The sequence below is a fragment of the Heterocephalus glaber genome, unplaced genomic scaffold (assembly GCF_053883595.1).
Source record: "Heterocephalus glaber isolate CG9 unplaced genomic scaffold, H.glaber_assembly_v1.0 deba00001745, whole genome shotgun sequence".
Lineage (NCBI taxonomy): Eukaryota > Metazoa > Chordata > Mammalia > Rodentia > Bathyergidae > Heterocephalus > Heterocephalus glaber.
The window spans coordinates 2,530,869-2,551,836 of NW_028258451.1; the positions used below are offsets into that span (position 1 = coordinate 2,530,869).

At 55.2% G+C, this 20,968-nt stretch overlaps 2 long non-coding RNA genes across 2 annotated transcripts; one reads left to right on the forward strand and one right to left on the reverse strand.

Annotated features, from left to right (window-relative positions):
- Positions 1-680: 680 nt before the first annotated feature.
- LOC147821301 (uncharacterized) lies at positions 681-6,459 on the forward strand. The gene is made up of 3 exons (XR_015447349.1): positions 681-1,358; positions 3,823-4,429; positions 4,499-6,459. It is a non-coding gene; the product is annotated as an uncharacterized LOC147821301 (long non-coding RNA).
- Positions 6,460-7,063: 604 nt separating this feature from the next.
- Positions 7,064-15,993, reverse strand: LOC147821302 (uncharacterized). Its single transcript, XR_015447352.1, has 2 exons — positions 15,772-15,993; positions 7,064-10,769 (listed from the first exon to the last, which is right to left on the reverse strand). It is a non-coding gene; the product is annotated as an uncharacterized LOC147821302 (long non-coding RNA).
- Positions 15,994-20,968: the final 4,975 nt, after the last annotated feature.

Consider the following 20,968-nt stretch of genomic DNA (forward strand, 5'->3'; position numbering starts at 1 on the left):
CTGCTCCAACCTTTATTTCCTGTTTTCTTCTGTGGTAGCCACTGGAGTGTGTGTGAGCAGAATGAAACCATTCTGCTTTATGGTTTGCATTTCTTTGTGACTCGTGATGCGGAAAACCTTTTCGGACGCTCTTCAGTCATCTGTCCGTCTCTGGAGAAACGCCTATTCCGTCTGCTGTCCAAGGTGGACAGAGCAGGTGCCACGGCTCGGCAGGGCGCGGACAGTTGCAGTCTCCACGTGGCCAGCAGAGCGCTGACACCCTCACCACATGGAAGCGTTCACAGTATGGGGGTGGACAGGAGAATGACCCGCAAGCCCAAGATGAGCAGCGCAGACGTGAATCAAGACGTCACATCAGACCTCGAAATCTGCATATATTGTGTGTCAACCAAAAATAAAAATTGATTTTAAAATAAAGAGTAAAACCGAAGTCTGCTTCTGAGGCAGAATCAGTAAGGCCCAGAGAATGGGCTGCTGGCAGGACCACGGGCGGATGTTCACGTGGGTTTAGTGAGCGCTAACTTCTAGGGTGCTGTTCTTTTTTTATTTAGGTGAAATTCACATGCCAAAACGGCTAAAAGTTTCATTTATTTTAATTGACAAGTCTCCTGCACTGGAGGGATAGGGCGGTGCCTTGCCGTACTCACCGCGGCAGGAGTAAATCGGGCTCGTGGACGGACCCAGCGCCACCCAACAGCGCTGTGCTGGTGAGAGCGGAGCTCACCGCCGTGCTGCTCTTTCAGCCGCTGGGCCCCAGGAGCGGCTTCCGGAACATTCTTCTCCCTCACCGGAACTTCACACCCGAACCCGGGAAGGCTCGGTGGCCCTCAGTCCACCCGGACTGCGCAGCCAGCGCCTCCGTGGGGCTCCCGCCCGTGCCCACAGGCAGTGGCCGGGCCCCAAGTTAACGCCTGCACGGCGCCGGCGCAGGGCGCTGGGCCTGGGGGACGACACGCGCCCCGCACACGGCCGACACTGCCGCCTGGGCCGGCGGAGGGCTCGGGGAGCCCAGGCTGAGAGCTGCGCCCTGAGCTCGCGCTGCAGGTGTGGCGGACGCCACGGGCCCAGCGACTCCGCCTGGCGCCCACCCCCTCCAGCGCCTGGCGCCTCCAGTCCTCCTGCTCCGCCTCCCTGCGCGGCTCGGGGTTCGCACAGTGGAAACGGCCTCGGGGCGGAGGGGCCTTGGAGGAACCCGGGCGGGACGGACTGCGTGGACCTGCTGGCCACCCCCCGGCCCGCTCCCTCGAAGCCGGGCTCCGGCACGCAGTACCGTTGCCTTGGAAACCGCGGCTGGCCTGCAAGGGCAAAACAGTGGGGTTGGCGGGAAGCCGGAAACTGGAATTTTCCAGGCCCTGCAGGTAACACACGCGGGTTAAAACAGCCCACCAGGCGGCTGCCGTGCACAGCTGGTGAGGGAGGGAGGGCGAGCCTCGCTGAGCTGCCGGAAGGGTTCTTCTGCCATGGGCAGCGCTTCCCGCCTGGCTGCGGGATCGCGGTCGGGGCACAGAAGCAAGCAGGGCTCCGAAGAGGAGCAGGGAGACGCCTCCAAACGCTCCAGGCGGGTCGGCCCGCGGCGCCTCTCCACTGTGCACCCCTGGCCTCTTCCCGGGGACGGGACGCGGAGCCCAACGACTCCTCCTCCCGCCCCTCGCTTAAGCTCCTCGGCCAACACCAGGGATCTGGCACCTGGCACGAATGCCCAGCAGACGCACGGGCCACCAGACGGGCGCTGTGGCCTCGCCCAGGAACGGGAGCGCGGCCCGCACCCTGCGTCCAGGCGCCACGCCTGCCCCGCCTGCCCCTCACCGTTGCCCTCCTCTGCTCTCCCGCTTCCCCTCCCCCGTCAGTGGAAAGGGCGATGGTCGCACAGCATTGTGACAGCACTTAACAGTTCCAAACCGTACGTTTAAAAATGCTCAAAATGGAAACAAATGGTTAAAATGGTCAATTCTATGTTTTGCGTATTTTACCACAATTTTAAGCAAAACAAAAATTTAAAATACTTCACCCATGAGATGAACCTGAAAAGAAAATTCTTAATTGTGTCAAGGCTTGGAGTCAGTCATCAGCTGGGGCTGAGGGGCAGCTCTGGTGGGCCCGCTGCGGACCCTGAAGTTTGGTCACTTTTGAGGCCTCTTGGCGCTGACTTCCACAGGGCTGGTGCAAGTTCACGCCCCACCAACAGTAGAAAGCCCCTTTCAGCCCGCAGCCTCGCCAGCTTTTGGTATTGCTTGATTTCTCAAGAAATCAGAAGTGGGATCTTTCGTTTGGGGAAAGGGGCTAATTTGTTGAGTTTTTATACATTTCTCTTACACAAGAAACCCAAATAAATTAAAGAGTGAAATAAAAGGCAGACAATAGGAGCCGGGAAGACAGATCTTTTGCAAATGGGAAGGGAGCAAGAAAGGGGGGGAAATTCCGTTCTGCGCTGTTGAAGAGGGGGAGGGAGGGAGGGCTGGAGATAGAAAAGAAGTGCGATGCATTATCTGCATGCACCAACTCCACGCGGGTGTAACCATTGTCACTGCAAATATGTGCTACTAAAACATCTTTAAATTTAACCCCCCCCCCCGCTGCCGCCGCCCAAGAACTACCAGTCACACACTGGCCATGGAGTTCTTGGTGGGTTACAATCGCCCAGGATTTACTTTGTGTGATTATAAAATAGGATCTCAGTGAGTCAACTTTGAACAAAAGAGCTTTTAAAGTCCCTCTTAGGTCTTTCCATGGTACGGAGCCCGGGAAACCACCATCCAACCTGGGCCTGCCACATTCGCTCGACGCAGATGCCAGCATTGTGACTGGCCTTGGCTTGGATGTTTGCTATTTGCTTTGTAAATATTTCTTCCAGTATTGCAATAACTCCTTTATACACAGTTTTGTTTCAATAGACATGTTTGCTTTCTCACTTGGATAATTTTTTTCCCAGTCTGCTTGATGAGGGTAATGTCTCCCATTTCCAGAATAAACATTTCTGTGGTCCAGTGTGGAGCATTTTATTGAAACACTGCAGGCTCCGACTCAACACAGCCTCAGAGCTCAGGAAGTCTTGAGGCTCTGTGTTTACCCAGTCTGCCAGCTCTTGGGGGAAGTGCTGCTGTCCTGGCTAAAAAGCACTTAAAACAAATGGTGACTTGGGAATTTCGCTGTGAGCCCGGCCCTTGTCACAGACTGGTTCTTATCATTGCCAGTGCAGCGGATTCTTTGTAAACATTGCAAATCACACTTTGGGAGAAAGCGGACCCAGGCCGTGGTTTCCTCTGCCACTGTGAGACCCGGCTCCTTATCAGGGGCAGCCAATTCCTGGGAAGGGAGCGGGCAGGCCGCCTCCATTTACTCTGTGACTCGAAAATTCTGTTTTTTATTGCTATTGCTATTATTTCCCCCTTCCTTCTGATTTTAATTTCCTATTTGGAAAAATCTTGGTTCTAATTATTTTTTTTGTAAAGCCTTTTGCAGTTGTTCTCTCTCTCTCTTTTTTTTTTGGTACCGGGGATCAAACTTGGGACCTTGCGCTTGCAAGGCAGGCGCCGGAACCACTGAGCTAAATCCCCAGCCCCTCATTTTTTGCATCTTAATCTTTTTGGCTTTTCATTTCTTTTTCATATCATGATTTTGTTTGATAACATTTTTACTTGTTTCTCTATTTTGAAGTTCCTGCAAATCTTTCAAACAGAATTTAGCTTTGAGGGCACTTCCTTTGGAGCATATTTGAATTGTTTTTTAAAAAAACAAAATACATTTGAATAGAAACAAAATACAAAATACCTTTTCAGAAAACAGAAATGTTTAACCCTTTCCCCATTTCTCCTCGGGCCACAGGTTGACGTGTGTGCACTCGGGATTCACCCCCTGAAGGGCTCGTGCAGGAGAGAGAGGGGAAAGCTGACCTCTGATTACCGGTCTCTGCGATGCCAACTCTGATCCTGTCTGTGACTTACTCCAAATTTTTCTTCACCATAATCGCCTGTGTGTGTGCCGTACTGGGGGTTGACCCCAGGGCCTCCCACGTGCTAGGCAAATGCGCTGCCGCTAAGCTGCAACCCTCCTACCGTCCTGCCTCTCTTCAGGGCACAGAATCACTGGTAGAAGTGCAAGAGCCCCGCGCCCCCAGTCAGCCCACCCCGGCTTTCTCCCACCAACGTGCTGTTTGGGGCCCAGTGTGCCCCAGGAGGTCCCCTTCTCCTGCGCCACCAAATAAATCTCTGAGTTCCCCAAAGCTCAGAATCCCAAGCATCACAGCCGGTGCCCAGAGTCAAACCTGCAGATAAAAGCAGCGATGTCCCCTCTGCCAGGGCTCCGCCTCCTCTTTGCAATCATCACCATGACACCAGAAAACGATCCTGGTGCCGTTCAGGAAAAGGATCGCCCTCCCTCCCTGTCCTGTCCTCCCTCCCTCCCGAGGGTGGCCCAGCGGAGGGTGTCTGGGGTGCTGTGGAGGCCGCAGCACCTGCCCACGGCAGCAATGCTGGGAGGAGGACCAGCCGCAAAGGGGCAGGTGCTGCGGCCCGGTCCTCTGGGATCAAGTACTGGCCTCCGAGCCCCGTGCTCACCTCAGCCCGGGCAGCGTGGAGCCCCGCCCACCAGCCTGAGTCCCCTGGTCCTGAAGCTGCCCCAGGCAGGGCCCTTCCACAGTCATCAGGGACGTGCTCGCCTCGTCCATGTCCCCGCTGTGGCCAGAGGCCTCACCACAGCCCAGTCCACTCCGGCCACAGTCAGGATCGACCTTCCTGATCCGCCCGTGTGGTCCCGTCCGTGAGAAGCAGGCTGCAGGCCATGCTGCCTGTGAAGAGCCTCGCCGAGTCCCCTGCTGGGCGCTCCACAGGCCCACAGTCCTGCTGGTCTGGCCTGGCTAAGTAGTCAGTTAGGGCACCCGACACACCCACTCCTGCCAGCATCCTGCATCTGTCCTCAGTGGTGCGTCCCGTGAAAGGAGCACAGCCCGGCAGTCAGCGCGGGACCCACTGGTGAAGTGAAGGCTGTGGGGCTGAGTCAGGCCCCACAGGTGGGCGTGGCCTTGGCACAGCAGTGCTGCTGAAACTCCCGGTCCCGGGACTGGATGGACGCGTCCTCAGAACAGAGAGCCACGCTGGGCTGTCCGAGGAGGTGCACGCTGCTGGCTAGTGCACAGTGTCCTGCAGGACCCTTATCTCTAGTCTGCCCATCCTGGTCCTGCACAGTATCACAAGCCAGGTCGGCACCTGGCGAGTCTACAAGGTGGGCTCTGGTTTCCACTTCTTAGACCGCAGACTCCAGAGTTTTATTTTTGTTTACTTGTTTTTGTTGACTCCAGAGTTTTATGTAGGAGTTGTCAACCCCAGCAGCAAGCAGCTTGCTATGGGGGCGATTTCTGCAGTGTGTGGCAGATGGGGGTGCCCTTGATGCACCTGGTGCTCCCCTGTAAGACCTCGGGGCAGCCTCTTTCTGCAGAATGGGGCTGGGCACGTGGGGGCTCCAGGCCTCTGCTGTCACTTGGGAGGAGCCAGCTCTGGCATCAAGCAGGTGGTCTGTTCTCAGCAGGCTGCACATCCAGTGGAAGTGGAAGTGATAGAGAAAATTTGAACTATAGGTTAGTTATTAAGGTAGCTGAAGTAGAATAAGTAATACATTCCTTTAAGATTTACCTTTCCCGTAACTCATATTGTTTAAGGTGATGGCTAACTGAACCTTTGACCTGTACCCTAGCTGTAGATAACATTTAACCTGGAGAAAAGAAAGTAGAAATGTTTGGGTAGTTTACAATGTATGTGTTTTAGGTGCCATCTGTTTGATATATGTCAGTGACTATAACCATTAACAGGAACTAGTTGTAAAAGGGAAACAGAAATTTTACTGACTAAGACCACTAGGAATGAGGTAAAGGCTAAAAGAAGATATAAAAGGAAATGTTAAAGCAAAGGACGGGGCAGGCATTGACCAGACGAGTTTCTGGCGGTCCTGCCCGCTTGCAAGTAAAGGCTTTTTTTTCCCCCCAACTTCTGTGTCTCCGTGCATTTCTTTCCGGGATTCCAGAACACAAGGTGAGGATCTTGCACAAGGCAGCATTGCTGTCACTTTGGAGGTGGTGCATCAGGTAGTTGTGGCCGTCTTCCTGGAAACCAACCACATACTCATCATCTAGGAATACGTGAAGCTTGAAGCTGGACTGGCCATCCAGGGTGGCCTGGGTGTCTGCTGCTGCTCGGCAAGTCCTTCTGGCTGGCCTTCTGCAGGACCATGCTGGGAGGTGGCCATGGAGACTCCCACTGTGCCCTTCGGCTGCTCCGGGCCAGGCTGAGGTGGGGGGAGACAGACAGAGGGTAGAGCAGAGGCGTAACTTCACGGCTGTACTGGGAATCAGAATGAGGGAGGAAACTGTGCAGCTGCCCAAACTGTGCCTCCTCTGGTTGGAGTCTGCCCGGCAGGGGCTGCAGATGCGAGGTCGGCACAGCCAGATTCCGAGTGGATGGCAACTCAGCCTCAGACTCGGCCTTGGCTCAGGGGCGTCCGAGTCCACGTGCTGCAGGTGCTTGGGGTAGCAGGACACTGGCATCCCTGCGCACCCTTTCATAACTGCACATCCCAGTGGCTCCCGCTCCCACTGCCGCCGCCGGCTGCAGGGCCTCCCTCCGCTGCCGCTGGCCAGGCCTCAGAGCCCCGCTGAGCCCGAGGCTCGGGGCAGAAGGCCCATGACTGCCTGTGGAAGAGCCCATGTTTGAATTTTCTTTTTCCACAGCATTCTTTTTTGGGGGTACATTTTAGGTATACAATACAATGACATTCATCATTGGAAATTTGCACCTTTATGTAATTGCTCTTGGTTCTTATTTTTTCCCCCTTCCCCTGCCCTCCCTTCAACCCCTCCATCCCTCCCTATTTACAAAGACTTTGTTTCCATAAATGGTGCTGGAAAAATTGGTTTTCAACTTGCCAAAGACTGAAACTAGACCTATACCTCTCACCATGCACTAAACTAAAATCTAAATGGATCAAAATTCTAAATATTTTTTTAAAATGATCTAAATATTAAAACAGAAACCCTGAACCGGCTGGAAGAGAGTCTTAGGAAGAACTCTTGAAGACATTGGTGTAGGAAAAGATTTTATGAACAAAACCTCAGTTGCTCGTGAAACATGTTTGAATTTTGGCGTGAGTTTTCAGGGTTTTTTGTTTGTTTGTTTTGTTTTGTTTTGTTTTTTGGTGCCGGGGATCGAACTCGGGTCCTTCCTCTTGTGAGGCAGGCGGCGGAACCACTGAGCTAAATCCCTGGGATGAGTTTTTCAGACAGTGTCTCCCTGTGTGTCTGCTGGCCTTGAACTCACCGTGTAGCCCAGACTGCCCTCAAATGCACTGAGCCTCCTGCCTCAGCCTCCCATCCTGGGATTACAGGTGTGCGCCACCACACCCAGCTCTGGTGTGAATGATAATTCTAAAAGCTAAGAAAACACCCAAAACTAAAAGAAAAAAGAAAGAACATGCAAAGCCTATCGATTCTGAGATCAGGCCACACACGAGCAGTACTCAGCTTTCTGGAGTCGCCATGCCGCTGGCTTCCGGTCCTCCCTTCGGTCCCAGGAGGAGGGCTCTGTGCGGCTCCCGGCCAGCACCTCAGGTCCTCCGCCCTTCTGCCCGGGCCGCTCGAAGCCGCCTCCTCCACTCTCCGGGCAGAACCCGGTCACGTTCAGCCAGGGAAGAAGCGATTCTGCTAAACGCCATGGCCCGCCCCGCCAGTGTGCCCCACTCCTAGCACCAAGGCACCCCCACGCCACGCGTCGCCAACGCAGGCACACTCGGAGAAGCTGACGGGCCTCGCCCTGTGTCGCCGCTGCCTGTGCTTCCACGGCTCCTGGGTGCGGGGCGCTGCCGCCAGGTCAGGTCACGCTGCGGGAAGGCGATGTTGTCCGAAACGCAGCACCAGGACCGATGTGTGGCGCTGGGGACTGAACCCGGGCCTCCACACGGAGCTGCCTCCCAGCCCTGCTCTCATTTCGTTTGGAACCAGGCTCTCGCTAAGTTGCTGAACTGCCAGAACTGGGCTGGAATACGCGACGCTCCTGCCTCAGCCTCCGGAGTGCCGGGACGACAGGCGTAACCTTAGGGCTGCTCCTGCATCTGGCTGCAGAGCCTTCCTGCTGGCAGGGACCGCTGCTGATCAGGCGGGTGGCCGCTCTCGTCCCTCGCTGGCCCGGGAGCCCAGGGTGCGGCCGCAGCCCTTACACGGGGGGCCGGTCCCGACTTCAGGGCCTCCAGTCCCGGCCGAGGCAGGGGAACAGCGCCTCCAAGGTCTAGGCAGGGGGCTGGGCCCCTGCCCCGGAGTCTTCATTTGCATCCGAGAGGCCGAGGGCCCCGGGTGGGGGCGTCACTGACCTTCTAAGGACCGCTGGCCCACGCCCACCTGGCCCACGCCCACCTGGCCCACGCCCCCCGTGCCCCCCCCCCCGTGCACCCGGAGCGGAGCGGCGCTGCGATGCCTCTGCCCCCTCCGAACTCCCCCTGCCTGAAGCGGACGGGTTATTCGGACCAGTGGGGGCCCTGGCCCAGTCCGTCAGAGCTGCAGTTACGAAGGGGGCAGAGCAGGGGCTCAGAAGCCGCAGCGCCGGTTTCGCCCGGTCCCGGGGCTGCGAGGGCCAAGCCCGGAGGCCAGGAGACTGAGTTCCTGACTACGCCGGCCGGCGCGGTCGGAGGCGTGAGGGGCCTCTCCCTCCGAGGTTACGTTCCGCCCTTCCTGTTGAATGAATTTCCTGTTCACTGACTTCGTGTTAGCTTTCGTAGAGCTTCCTGGATCCCACAGCTTCAACATTCACCTCCATTTCCTGACTTCAGAGTGGAGGCCACACGCCCGCCCCGCCCTTCGAGACCCGGGCTGAAATGCGGGCGGTGCCCCCGCACGGGCGGCTGTCGAGGGCGGGGACAGGGGCCGCTGCCCACCGGAGGTCTCCACGAGGCAAGGCGCAGGCCAGCAGGGACAGGCTCGGGTGCAGCTGGGGCTGAGCGGCTTTGGTCGATTAACTGATTGATCTGTTGATTGGCTGATTGGCTTTTCAGCACTGGGGTGGAACCCGGGCCTCCGCTCTGAGCTGCGTCTTCCAAACTTTAATCTTTATCCTGAGACAGGAACTCGGTAAGTCACTGAGTGACCCAGGCTGGGCTCCAACTTACAGTCCTCCTGCCTCAGCCTCCCAGAGTGCTGGATCTGCCCCACACTTGCTGGGGGAAGCTTTGTACTTGGGGTCAGCATGCTCCAGTCTGGGGTGGCTGTGGCTGATAGCACCACTGTCCCTGTCACTGCAATGACTATTGTTCGGCAATGATGGGCTCCATTCTGGGTGCTGTGCTGAGTGCTTCCCTGGGATCTCCCTGCACCCTGAGCGTGAAAGCCACCTTCCCAAGTGTCCTGGGCGCCCCCACCTGGCCTCTTCCTGCGTGGACCCGGAATGCAGCAGCTTGGTCCTGGCTTTGACCCTGGTTGGAAAACTGGAGAAGGCTGGGCTTCAGTCATGGTGAGGACTCGGGGTGTGTAACCCAGGACGCAGACCCCAGCCGCCAGAAGCAACGTTTGCATGCAACTCCTGGGCACGCCAGCTCAGCATGAGGAGGACCTCAGTCACTCTGCAGGACGGGCAGCTGTGTTGCTGGTTCGGGCCCGGCTGGGGAAAATGTGACCGAAGCTCCGGTGGGGTGCTGGGGGTTTCTTCATGGTTCATGTGTTTTTCCAAAAAGTGATTTTGAAAATATTATGAGTTTGCTCCCTTTAAGGCCAAGAAAATGAATTTACAGTGAACACTGGGTCTTTTAATTAAAATTCAAACACATGATAACTACAAATTTTAACTTTTTCCCAATTTTTTCAGTATATTCTTCAGCTACTCTAGCATTCTGGGAGAAAATTAATAATTTTTAAAATACACAAAAGTACTCCTCCACACGCTGTATCTTTCCTTTGCCTCCGGCTTTGCTGTGCCTCAGCAGTCCGTGCTGGGCTTTAGTTAGAGGTCTGCTACTTGGTCCCCCTGTTATGGGGGTTTGTTTTCATTTCCTCATTTTCACACTGCATGGACTGTTTCTCTTTCAGGACAGCAGCAATAGTCGAGTGCTGCACACGGAGCTCACGGTGCTCAGTCTCCCCGGGGTTTGTCTGTGCCCCAGCTCATCCTGACCCCTGCCTCAGGAAGCCAGGGAGCTTTCCCCACCCTGGGCCCTGAACCCCCGCTCAGGCTCTGACCTTGGAGCAGAAACATGAAGATTGAGAGCAGCCACGGGAACTGAGGAAAAAGGAAATTCCAGCTAGAGGGTAGCTGGGCACGGCCGCCCACACCTGGGACCCAGCACTCTGTGAGGCTGAGGCAGGAGGATCATAAATTCAAGCCTAGCCTGGGCAACTTAGCAACCCTGCTTCAAAACAAAAAATGAAAAGGGGTAGGGATGTGGCTCAGTGAGAAGGCCCTAGGTTCACCCTCCAGTGCTAAAAAGAAGGAGTTTCTTCCCGAAAGAGTTAAAGTCATCATATTACAGTGATCCATGCACACACGTTTATAGCAGCACAACCCATAATAGCTAAATCTTGGAAGCAGCCTGTATGTCCATCATCAGGTGAACAGATAAAGAAAACATGGTATCTACACACACTGGAGTACTACTCTGCAGTGAAGAGGGATAACGAGCCATCTGTAGGGAACTGAAGGGTGACAACTGTGAGCAATGTCCTCGCTAAGCGCTCCGTCTCCAGGAGAAAAAGTGTCAGTCCGCTGGGTTTTCCTTGCCACTGTGTTCAGGGCCAGGCGTCCGACGTGCTGTAGAAGGCAAGGGCGGCACTGTGGGACATGGGGGTGACACTGAGGAGACCCGCGTCTGTCCCCGGCCACCGCTGGTGTGCGACGTGGACTTCAAGACGCAGCACAGCCCACACCCTGCCCTTTGAAAAGACCCCAACAGAGGGAGCCAGCAGGTGCAGCAAGTCCAGGCGGGCGCCGCAGGCTCCAGGCCTGGTCCCCCGTCTGGCTCCATCCTGCTCCTTTCTCTTCTGTTGCTTAGCAACCCAGGCAGGCTTAGCTGTTACCATGGAAACATCTGCTAGGTCCAGAAGTAGAGAGGAACGAATATTATCAGCAGAGAGGACCTCAGAGCAGGGAATATTTTAAAATCTTGTGTTAGACTGGCTGTGTGCTTAAAATGATTAGCATGGAGTCCACCTGTTTCTCCTGCATGATTTGTGAATGAATAAGTGTGGGCTCTCAGGCTGATGTTTCCATCTGAGATGTCACTCTTAGCTATACAATCAGATCATGACAGAATCCTGGTGAGACCCAGAAGCCAGAGGGGGCTCTCTGTCCAGCTCCCGTGGGCTGGGAGTGGCGCCTGCAGCCCTGGCCCGACAGAGCTGGGCTTGCGTCTCCTGCCAGAGCCCGGCTGGCGTCTCCTGCCAGAGCCCGGCTGGTGGTCTGCCTGTGACCCTCCCCTCTCTGCTCCCTGCTGCCCACCCAGGGCCCGACTCCCACCCTCCCAACTCAGCCCCGCGTGAATGAACCCACCTCCCATGTTTAGGGGTTCCTGGTCACCAGGCAAATGAATCCCAACACCCAGGTTCATACCAGGGCCTGAACTCGACCTTGGGAAATAAAGAAAAGGCAGGTCGAGGCCCGGACCGAGCATCTTTGCCCAGCCAAGTTGGGGCTGGCTAGGGGAATTTCCTGTACAAATGAGGATTCTCCTTGTCCCAGGGTGGGGCTTCCCCAATGTCTGGGTTTTTTTTTTTTTTTTGGTACCGGGGATTGAACTCAGGACCTTGCACTTGTGAGGCAGGTGGCAGAACCACTGAGCTAAATCCCTGGCCCAATGTCTGTTTTTTTGTTGTTTTGTGCTTTGTGGTACTGGGGATTGAACCCAGGGACCTCTGCACTAAGCTACATCCCCAGTTCCTTTCTATTTTGAGACAAGTTCTCATTAAGTCACTAAGTTACCCAGGATGGACTCGAACTTGGAATCTCCTGCCTCAGCCTCCCAGAGTGCTGGGATCGTAAGTGTGTATCTGTATGCCTGGCTCCCCTCACCATGCTAGCACAATCTTCTAACACTAAGGTTGTGTCAACTGAATTTGTACCAGAATCCACTGATACAAATTCACTGCTTAACCTATCTGACCATGACAGGCACACGGGTTTCTTTCAAACTGCTGTTGAGAGAATGAATGGCAGAGCCCAAGGGGCGGGTGTGGGGTCTCCCCCAGGAAGCAGGACGGCAGCTGGCGCTCCCTACCACGGACAAGGACGTCCACACTGCTCCCTCTTCTCACCTTAGTGAAGGTCACAACCTGACAGCTGGGGCGGCCCTAGGAAGGGGTCCTCGGCTCCCAAAGCTGAGATGAGGAACCTACCCCACTCCCCAGAGAGGAGTGCTTCGGCTGGGCGCAGTGGCACTGGCACTTGTAATCTCAGCCCTTGGGAGGCTGAGGCAGGAGGATCACTGCGAGTTCGAAGCCAGCCTCGGCTACACAGTGAATTCAAGTCCAGCCTGAAATGCATAGTGAGATCCTGGCTCAAAACCAAAGAATAAATAAATAAATAAAGTTATTTATAAAAAATAAGAGCTTTGCAGAAAAAGGGTTCTCAGGGCGTGTCAGTGAGAGGCCTGGGATGGGTCTGCTGGGTGGAAAGTGAAAGGCACACACTCAGGGACAGCACGCGGCCCCCAGGGAGCAAGGTGCATTCCTTCCTGGACCAAGGAACATTTATGCTCCTCTTTGGGGTGTGGGAGCCCTGGGAAAATGTGCCCCCCAAGGGTCCTGGCCCATTCACAGCATGGACCCAGGTTTCTTTTAAGATAGTAATTTAAACATTGTTGGATTCGCTCGGCCTGGTCCTTTACCTGAAGGCCAGGCTCCTGCCCTTTAGTTTCTCAGTTAAGCCCACCTGAGGACACTCTGTGTCCCAGGGAATCTGGGGTGTGATGGTGGAGGGACAGGAGCCTGAATCTCACCAAGGAAGTGCTGACAAGGACGCAGGTAACTACGGGTCTCGAGCTGCAGCCTTTTTGAAAGTGCAACTTTTAGTTATGATTGCCTCATCTCCTTCCTGCTCTTTTACTTCTTCTACCTCCCTGTTAGCCTGACTCTGACCCAGCCCTGAGCCTGAGCCAGAATGCGCCACAATTCAAATGCATGTGTCGCCCAAGCCCTGGAGTGCTGGGCAGGAGGGGGACCTTCAGGAGGGACCCAGAGAAAACCTGTATTCCCGCCACCTCCCGGCCCTGCTCCTGGACATGCAGCCTCCAGCACGCTGAGCAGTGACTCCGTGCCGTGCAGGCCACTGGCCTCAAGTGCCTGGCAGGGAAAGCAGGAGCAAGCTAAGGGCTTTCTCCAGTTATCTTCAACGCTGTGGGGTGGGCGACAATTACCCCCATCTATCAGATGAGGAAACTGACGCAGTCAAGTGGGCCAAGGTCACTCAGACTGAGAACAGCAGCTCCTAAGGTCAGGCCCAGGCAGGTTTCCGAGGCAGGGAGATGCTGGGGGCCCTCGGGAAGCCGCCTGTGGACCCTGCTCAGAGAGAGGATGGTGGCAGGACAGCTTGTTCTGCACAGCGACCACCACCTGACCTCCCAGGTGCCCTGGTTCACTCCTGGGGAAGCTGCTTCCCTCTCAGCTCATCCTCGGTGAAGTAGAATGTGACCCCTTCCTCATTCTCAGTCATCAATTTCTATGCCCAGGGTGATGGCTTTCCACCAGTGGAAGGTGTAGGCAGTCTTCTGTGTACGCACACAGGAGTAGCTCCTGAATCCAGAGTCCATTTGAAATAGTTGATCAATAGCAAAAAAGTATCTCATTCATCTGCACCATCCACCCATCCATCCATGCACCGATTCTTCCTTCCACCCGTCCATCCTTCCTTCCATCCATTCATTCATGTATCCATCCATCCACCCATCCTTCCTTCCACCTACCCATCCATCCATCCACGCATCCATCTTTCTATCTTTCCATCCAGTCATCCACTTTCACATTCATCCATCAGTCCATCCATCCACCCATCCATCCTTCTACCCTCCATCCAATCATTCACTCTAATATCCATCCATCCACCCATTCATCTGTTTATTGCTCTGTGGTGGGCTGAATAATGGCCCCCAAAGATCCATATCCTAGTTCCTAGAAACTGTGAACACTACCTGATGTGGCAAAAAGAACTTCCAGCGGTGGCTAAAACAGAGATCTTGAGACAGAGCGATTATCCTGGATTATCTAGATATGTCATCTTCTTTATCAGAAACAGGGAGAGGAAGATTTGACTCCAGGAAAAGAGAAAACGGTTTGGCCAGGAAGGCAGTGGGAGAGAAGGAAGATTTAAAGTGCTACACTGCTGGCTGAGGATGGAGGAAGGGGCCATGAGCCAAAGAATGCAGGTAATAACTAACAAAAAAGCTGAGGAAAGGGCCGGGGATTTAGCTCAGTGGTTTTGCCGCCTGCTGCGCAAGCTCAAGGACCCGAGTTCAATCCGCGGTACCAAAAAAAAAAAAAAAAAAAAAAAAAAAAAAATCTGAGGGAAAAGATTCTCCTCTCAGAGACACCAAAGAAACCACCCTGCTGACACCTTCACATTAAGCCTGAAGACTTACTTCAGACTTCTTGCCCCTACAGCTGTGAGAATAAATTTTTATAGTTTTAAAACCACCGTTTGTAGCGATGACAGCAGCAATAGGAAGCTTGTAGTATTTCACTTACCCATCCACCTACTCGTTAACTGTCCCACTGTCGAATCATCCACCCACCTACCAGGTGTGCGTGTAGCTGTCCATCTATCCCTTCATACATGTATCCAGCCACCCACCCAGCCACCCACTTATCCATTCAACATCCGTTATCCACAAATCCATCCATTCACCCTTCCATTCATTTATCGATCAAGCAAGCAAGCAAAGGAGATGTTTCCCCTAAGGAAACACATGAGAGCATAATTCTGGGTTAATTTTTAGGCACGACTCTGGGGATCAGTAAATGACACCAGGTAGTATCTGTGAGGCCTGTGCTCTGGGCTACCACCACGCAACAGGGCCCCTTAGCCCAGAGAGAGTCACAGACAACACAGTGACAGACACGGCTGTGCTAATAAACGACTTCACAGATCCCGAGCCGGCCCGCGTTCGGAGCTGCTGCGCCAGCCTCGCTCACTCCCTGCCCGACCGCTGAGCACAGCCCCTCCCGGCAGAGCCCCCGGCGCAGCTCCTCGCCCAGAGCCCCAGGACCGCGCCCCCGGGCTGGGCCCCAGGTCCGCTGGTCAGAGGCGCCGTCTCCCATTCAGAGTGGGGCCTCCGTGGGTCCCTCGCTCCCCGCGAGGTCCCCGCTCACATCCCCCGGGCCGAGCGGGTCTGCGGCCCGGTGCCGCGTCCACCCCGTGCGGCTCAGGTGCGTGCTGGACCCGAGCGGCAGGGCACCCGGGGCTGGGGGCCGGTGCTCTGTGGGCCTCGCTGTCCCCACGCCTGGGCCTCTTCTGCCGGGCGCGGCGTGGACGGTGCTCGGGACGTCCGTCCACAGCGTCCACAGCGCCCACAGCGCCTCCCGCGGCCGCCTGCCCAGCGCGCACGCGCACTGTGACGTGACCCGTGATGTGACCCGTGATGGGGCGTGGGCTGTTGCCATGGAAACTCGGGCGGGAGGCCGGGGGCTGGCTGGGGAGAGGCGGGGAGCGCGAAAGGGATTCTGCGGCCCCGCAGAGGGCGGGCGCGAAAGGCGGAGCCGACCCAGTCCCCGACCCCACGCCCTCCACCCGAAGACGGACCCGAAACCGCGGGTTTGGTCTCGACCTGGAACAGAGCCGTGACAGGGGTGGGTGGACGACTCCGGCCCGGTGCAAGGCGGAGGTCGCCTGGGCGCCCCACGGGCCGGAGGCCGGGCTGTTGCCATGGGAACCCGCGGTTTCACCCCGGGCTGTTGCCTTGGGAATCCTCACCCGCCCGCCGGTCTGCGCCAGCTCCGGGAACTGCCGGGCCAGCTCCCAGCGGGACTTGCGAGGAGGCGCGCATCGCGGCCCGGAGCCGCTGTGCGCAGAGCGAGCCCTTCGAGCGGGCGGGAAGGAGGAGGAGGGGGAGGAGGAAGAGGGGGAAGAAGAGGAAAAAGGAGAAGAGGAGGACGAGGAAAGGAGGAAGAGGAGGAAGAGGAGGGGGAGGAGGAGGCGGAGGCGGCACCGGCACCACAGAACCGGCACCACAGAGCCGAGCCCAGGGACACATCTGCAGGCGGGCAGCTGCCACCCAAATGCCCAGAGTTCTACACCAGTGGCCACAGGAGCTGTCTGCAGGAAGCTGCTGCTTTCCGAGTTCACGGAAAGCACCTGCACTGCGCAACCAGAAACGACGGCAACGTTTACGTTCTTGAGAAGGTTATCACAGTGAAAGGCACATTGCCATGGATGCCCCGAAACGCTGCCCTCGCTCGAACCGCACTCACCTCATCCCATCGTCCGTGCACTTTCTGCAGCAGCTCCGGAGTCCGTCTGTGTGGGTGTCTTTAGCTGCACTGTCCTGGCTGCTTCAGTGTCCCAGATTGATTCAGAACCTTTCCCTCTCATGGCCATTTTGACTTTGAAAAGAGCCAGGGTCACATGGCGACAGATCTGTGATCAGGTGGATGAAGACACGGCCGGCGTCTTATTTTTATGAGTCTGCCTTTCCCTTGGATGGCACTCGGCAGCAGGAGTCACCTTATTTCTGATCACACCTCATTAAGACACTCAGGAAAGAGGACTCCAGAGCTGGGCATAGTGACACACACCTGTGATCCCAGCACTCGGAAGGCTGAGGCAGGAGGATCACTGTGAGTTCAAGGCCAGCCTGGGCTCCATAGTGAGTTCAAGGTCAGCTTGAACTACATGGCAAGACCCTGTCTCAAAAAAAACAAAAAACAAAAAAGTGGCAAGAACAATGGGATGAGTGTGTTCAGAGTAAGGGGGAGAACATTGAAGGGCATTCATGGCAATGTGTCTTTTACTGTAGGACATTTTTTTTTTTTTGGTACCAGGGATCGAACTTGGGACCTTGCGCTTTTGAGGCAGGCGCTGGAACCACTGAGCTAAATCCCCGGCCCTCTGTGGGACATTTGTAATCCACACATTCACCATGTAATTTGTTCACACCTCGTATATCCCAGCTGCAGGTGAACCTCTCACAGGTCTTCCGTGAGGAGCCGCCCATCCCTGGTGGGTGGCCGGGCCGAGCTTGAGTCTGACCCCTGCATGGAGCCCTTACAATGTCACCCCTCCTTCGGGGGCCCAGGCCTGGGCCAGCTGCTCTTCCCTCAGAAGCCCCTTTCCCATTCCAAATGGACAAGTGCATCCCGCCACTTGTGAGGTTCAGGAAAGCAGTGGCCTCCTCACAGTTGGGGATGCGCCTGGGGTGGGGGAGAACATGGCGGAGAGGAGGGAGCATCTGGTGAGAGGACTCTAAGCCACACAACTCCAGGGCTCCTGTGCCCACCACGCTCCCACATCGAGTAAACCGCAGCTTCTGCCTTGCGAATGTCGCCCTCGAAGGCAGCCAGCCTTTCTTCAGTTCCTGGGCCTGGCTGTTGCCACTCTGGCTAAACTGACCTATCTGGGTTTTTGCTAAAAAACGAACAAAATAGGCAGGGTTGAGGGGTGGGGGGTGAGGGGTTGTACCTCAGTGGTGCCACGCCTGCCTAGCAAGCACAAGGTCCTGAGTTAGATGTTCAGTTTAAAAAAAAAGGAAACAAAATCACTTGTATTTTATGAGGAACACACAACAGGCTGAGGAGAGCAAATGAAGTTTGGCCTTGCTAAGAATCTTAGCGCAGGCAGTGGAAGGAAGGTCAATCCGTGATTGTTACGTTACATAAAACTCTTTCTTTTCTTTCTTTCTTTTTGAGCCCAACCCTTAGCAGGGAGCTGCATCCCCAGCACTCCTCCTCTGCTCTGTTTTTAAAATTTTGAGGCTAGGTGGCCCAGGCTGGGCTGAAACTTGTTATCCTCCTGTCTCAGCCTCCTAGAGTGCTGTGGTGGCAGGCGTGTGGACCCATCTTGCAACAGACTCCAGACTGTCTTCCCCTGCCAGGGAGAGCCGGCATCCATGTGGGAATTAGCAGGCCACCAGGGCCACACCCCGAGGGACTCCACGCACAGCACCCAGCCACACCGGGGCTCCTGACCCAGGGCAGAGCAGCTGTTTCCAGCCATGGAGTTCGGTTTTTCACCAGTTGGCCACTAAAACTCACACTCTCACTACAGGAAAACCCCAAGGAGAGCTCATAACCCAAGGGGGCAAGAAGCCTTGCTAAACGTGACCCTGGCATAAGAGAAGGGATCTGCAGAGCAGACCACAGTCACGCTGAATGTGTGGGCTGCAGGCTGGGGCAGGGAGCCCCTCTCACCAGGCTTGGGAGGAGCCTTTCAGTGGAGCCACCAGCCCCATCCCACAGGGAGGAAAGTCTGTCCAGGGGCAGTGGGGGACACAGAATGTCCCATGAGGGGTCCTGGGGTGACAATTGGAGGTGGGGGTCAGTAGTCTATCTCTGTTCGGCTGCATTTCCATCACATTTGAATGCATACATCACATTGTTGCAAAAAAAAAAAAAAAAGGGAAAATAAACCCACCACATGGTGCCTGTGTGCAGAGTGTGTGGAGTGACATGTGACACGCCTGCCCCGCTGCTGCTTCCTCCTTTTCACCTCCCTGCGTGATCCTCCTCAGGAAGTCAGAGCAGAGCATTTTCTGGTCCCCACGTGCCCTGCAGTGTCACACACATCATGCAAGCCATTGCATTAGGGAGAGAGAGACAGAGAGGGCTTTCCAATCCCTGAAAAGTCCGAGGATAATTACACCCCATGATATCCATGGTAACGATCCACAAACAACCCTGATGGGCTGTGCTTTGCCCTTGGCAAGGGCTTCTCCGTGCCCCAGCTCACCCCACTGTTGCTCCCTCTTACCCGGGGCCCTGCTGGGTCCCCACCGCCGTGAGCCTTGAGCTCTGAAACGTCCTGGGTCACAGCTCGAGCCAGGTCCCCAGGTCCCCACCGCCTGCCTGGGAAAGGGGTTCCGGTCGGAGGAGTCTGGCTCTGGAGCCTTCTCCATCCGGGTCATCTGATTCCCAGAACTGATCACAGGCTCTTTCTCTCTATGAAGCCTCTTGAGCTGCCCTGGGTTGGACAAGGTCCCCTCCCCTCACAGGCACAGCACAGCGCTGTTGGGAACAGAGTTGTTGCAGACTAAACCCTGAACCTGAGGCCCTTAGAGCAGGCTGGTTACTGGCCACTTAGGCTCCTGCACTCAGATTCGTCTGCTCCCTGCTGACCAAATCCAAGGAGGCTGAGCGTCTGGGAGAAAAGGGAAAGGGTTCGCCACAGCCGGCTCCGAGGAGATGGAGGCCCATTTGCTCAGGTCTCCACCTCCCCGAGGGCAGGTGGCCAGGGTCTTTCACAGCAAGGAGCAGAGGGGAGGGGAGCAGAGACAGTGGGTGAGATCTCCACACCTGCTTTATCCCTTCGGGCACCTTCAGCTCCTCCTTTCCTGTGGGAAGGAACCACCGGGCTCCTGGCCCCTGGGGCTGCGTATTCTGTCACCTCATGTGGCTGAGGAGAGGAGGGGTGTTGGCTGTGTGCTCTGCAGGAGAAAGCTTAGAGAAGCTGCTTCTCTCTAAGAGAAAAAAACTTGATTTGTAGAGCTCCATTCTGCAGTGCTGGTGAAGGTTACAGTCCTAGGTGAATGCCCTGATATGGAGGGGAAACTTGGACCCCAGGAAAGGTGATATGAAGCCAGCCCCCTGCAAGCCTAGGAGAGCCCTGGAGAGGAATCAACCCTGTGGACACCTTGGTGGACTTTGGCCTCATAAAGCCACATGAAAGCCTCCCCCCTCCCACCCTCGTGTGTGGCATTTTATCACGGGGAGCCTCATAGACTAATGCATATGTCTGAGTTGTTTCCATTTCTGCAAAGACTTATGGACAAAAATAAGTAAGATTGACAAGAAAGCAAAACAGTGATTTCTGGCACCGTCTGAGTCCCCTACCCCAACCCCGCTGCCTCCCACCTGTGTGAGAAGATGGGGGACCTCAGGTTGTTGCCAAGGAAGCTGCATGTGTGGGGACTGGGAGAGAATGCAGCTCAGGAACACAGCGGGGTGTGGTGGACCCAAACCTCCCCAGTATTGCAGATACATAAGTTAATTAGATATCTCGTGTGCAGTTAGACAGGACCAACCCTCCAGGAGCCAACACAGCAAGGAGCCAACATGGAGGACAATCAAGACACTTTCACTGAAGGCCAGAATTGTAAAAGAAGAGAAACTACACACCCTTGTGCTTCCCCTGGGGATAAATAGCAGTGATTGATATTCTAAATAGGTATCAGTCACCTGGGTGGGGGGTCAAGGTTTTAACCCAGCCTCTCCAGGAAATATCCGACTCCCATCCTTACTGAAAATCCTTGTGTGCTTGCTAGGGACTTGCTCCCCCATTTAATCAATATTACCTGGGTGACTGTACTTGTAATCTTATTGGTTGGTCATGGTTTTGTCCCACCTCACGCCCACCTTATAAATTTCCCTTGGGTTTTATGGTTTTGTCCCATTTTGTAACCGCCTCACCACACGGCTTTGCTGTATAAAACATCTCTGAAAAGTGAGGTGGGCAGGCACCCCTTCTGTCTCTCTTAGGCAGAAGCTTTCTTTCCCAATAAGCTTTTCCTACTCTTAACCTGTTGTTCCTAGAATTCATTCTTTGATTTTGGAGAACACAAACTCGCATTTCGGATATCTAGTAGGTTTGGGAGTTACAGCTCCCCCTATATCACCAGCACAGTCAATTTCCAATGAACACTCAGGGAACAAACGCGTGGGATCGCAGGTTCCAGCACGGGGGCCAGGGGCTTTTGGGTCACAAGTTTGCTGGGTGGCTTGAATTAGACCCTGCTTGTAGACGTGCGTTAAAATTGTTAGATTTGTTTTTTAAACTTCATTTAAAATTTTTTGGGTAAAATGTTTTTGTTTAAA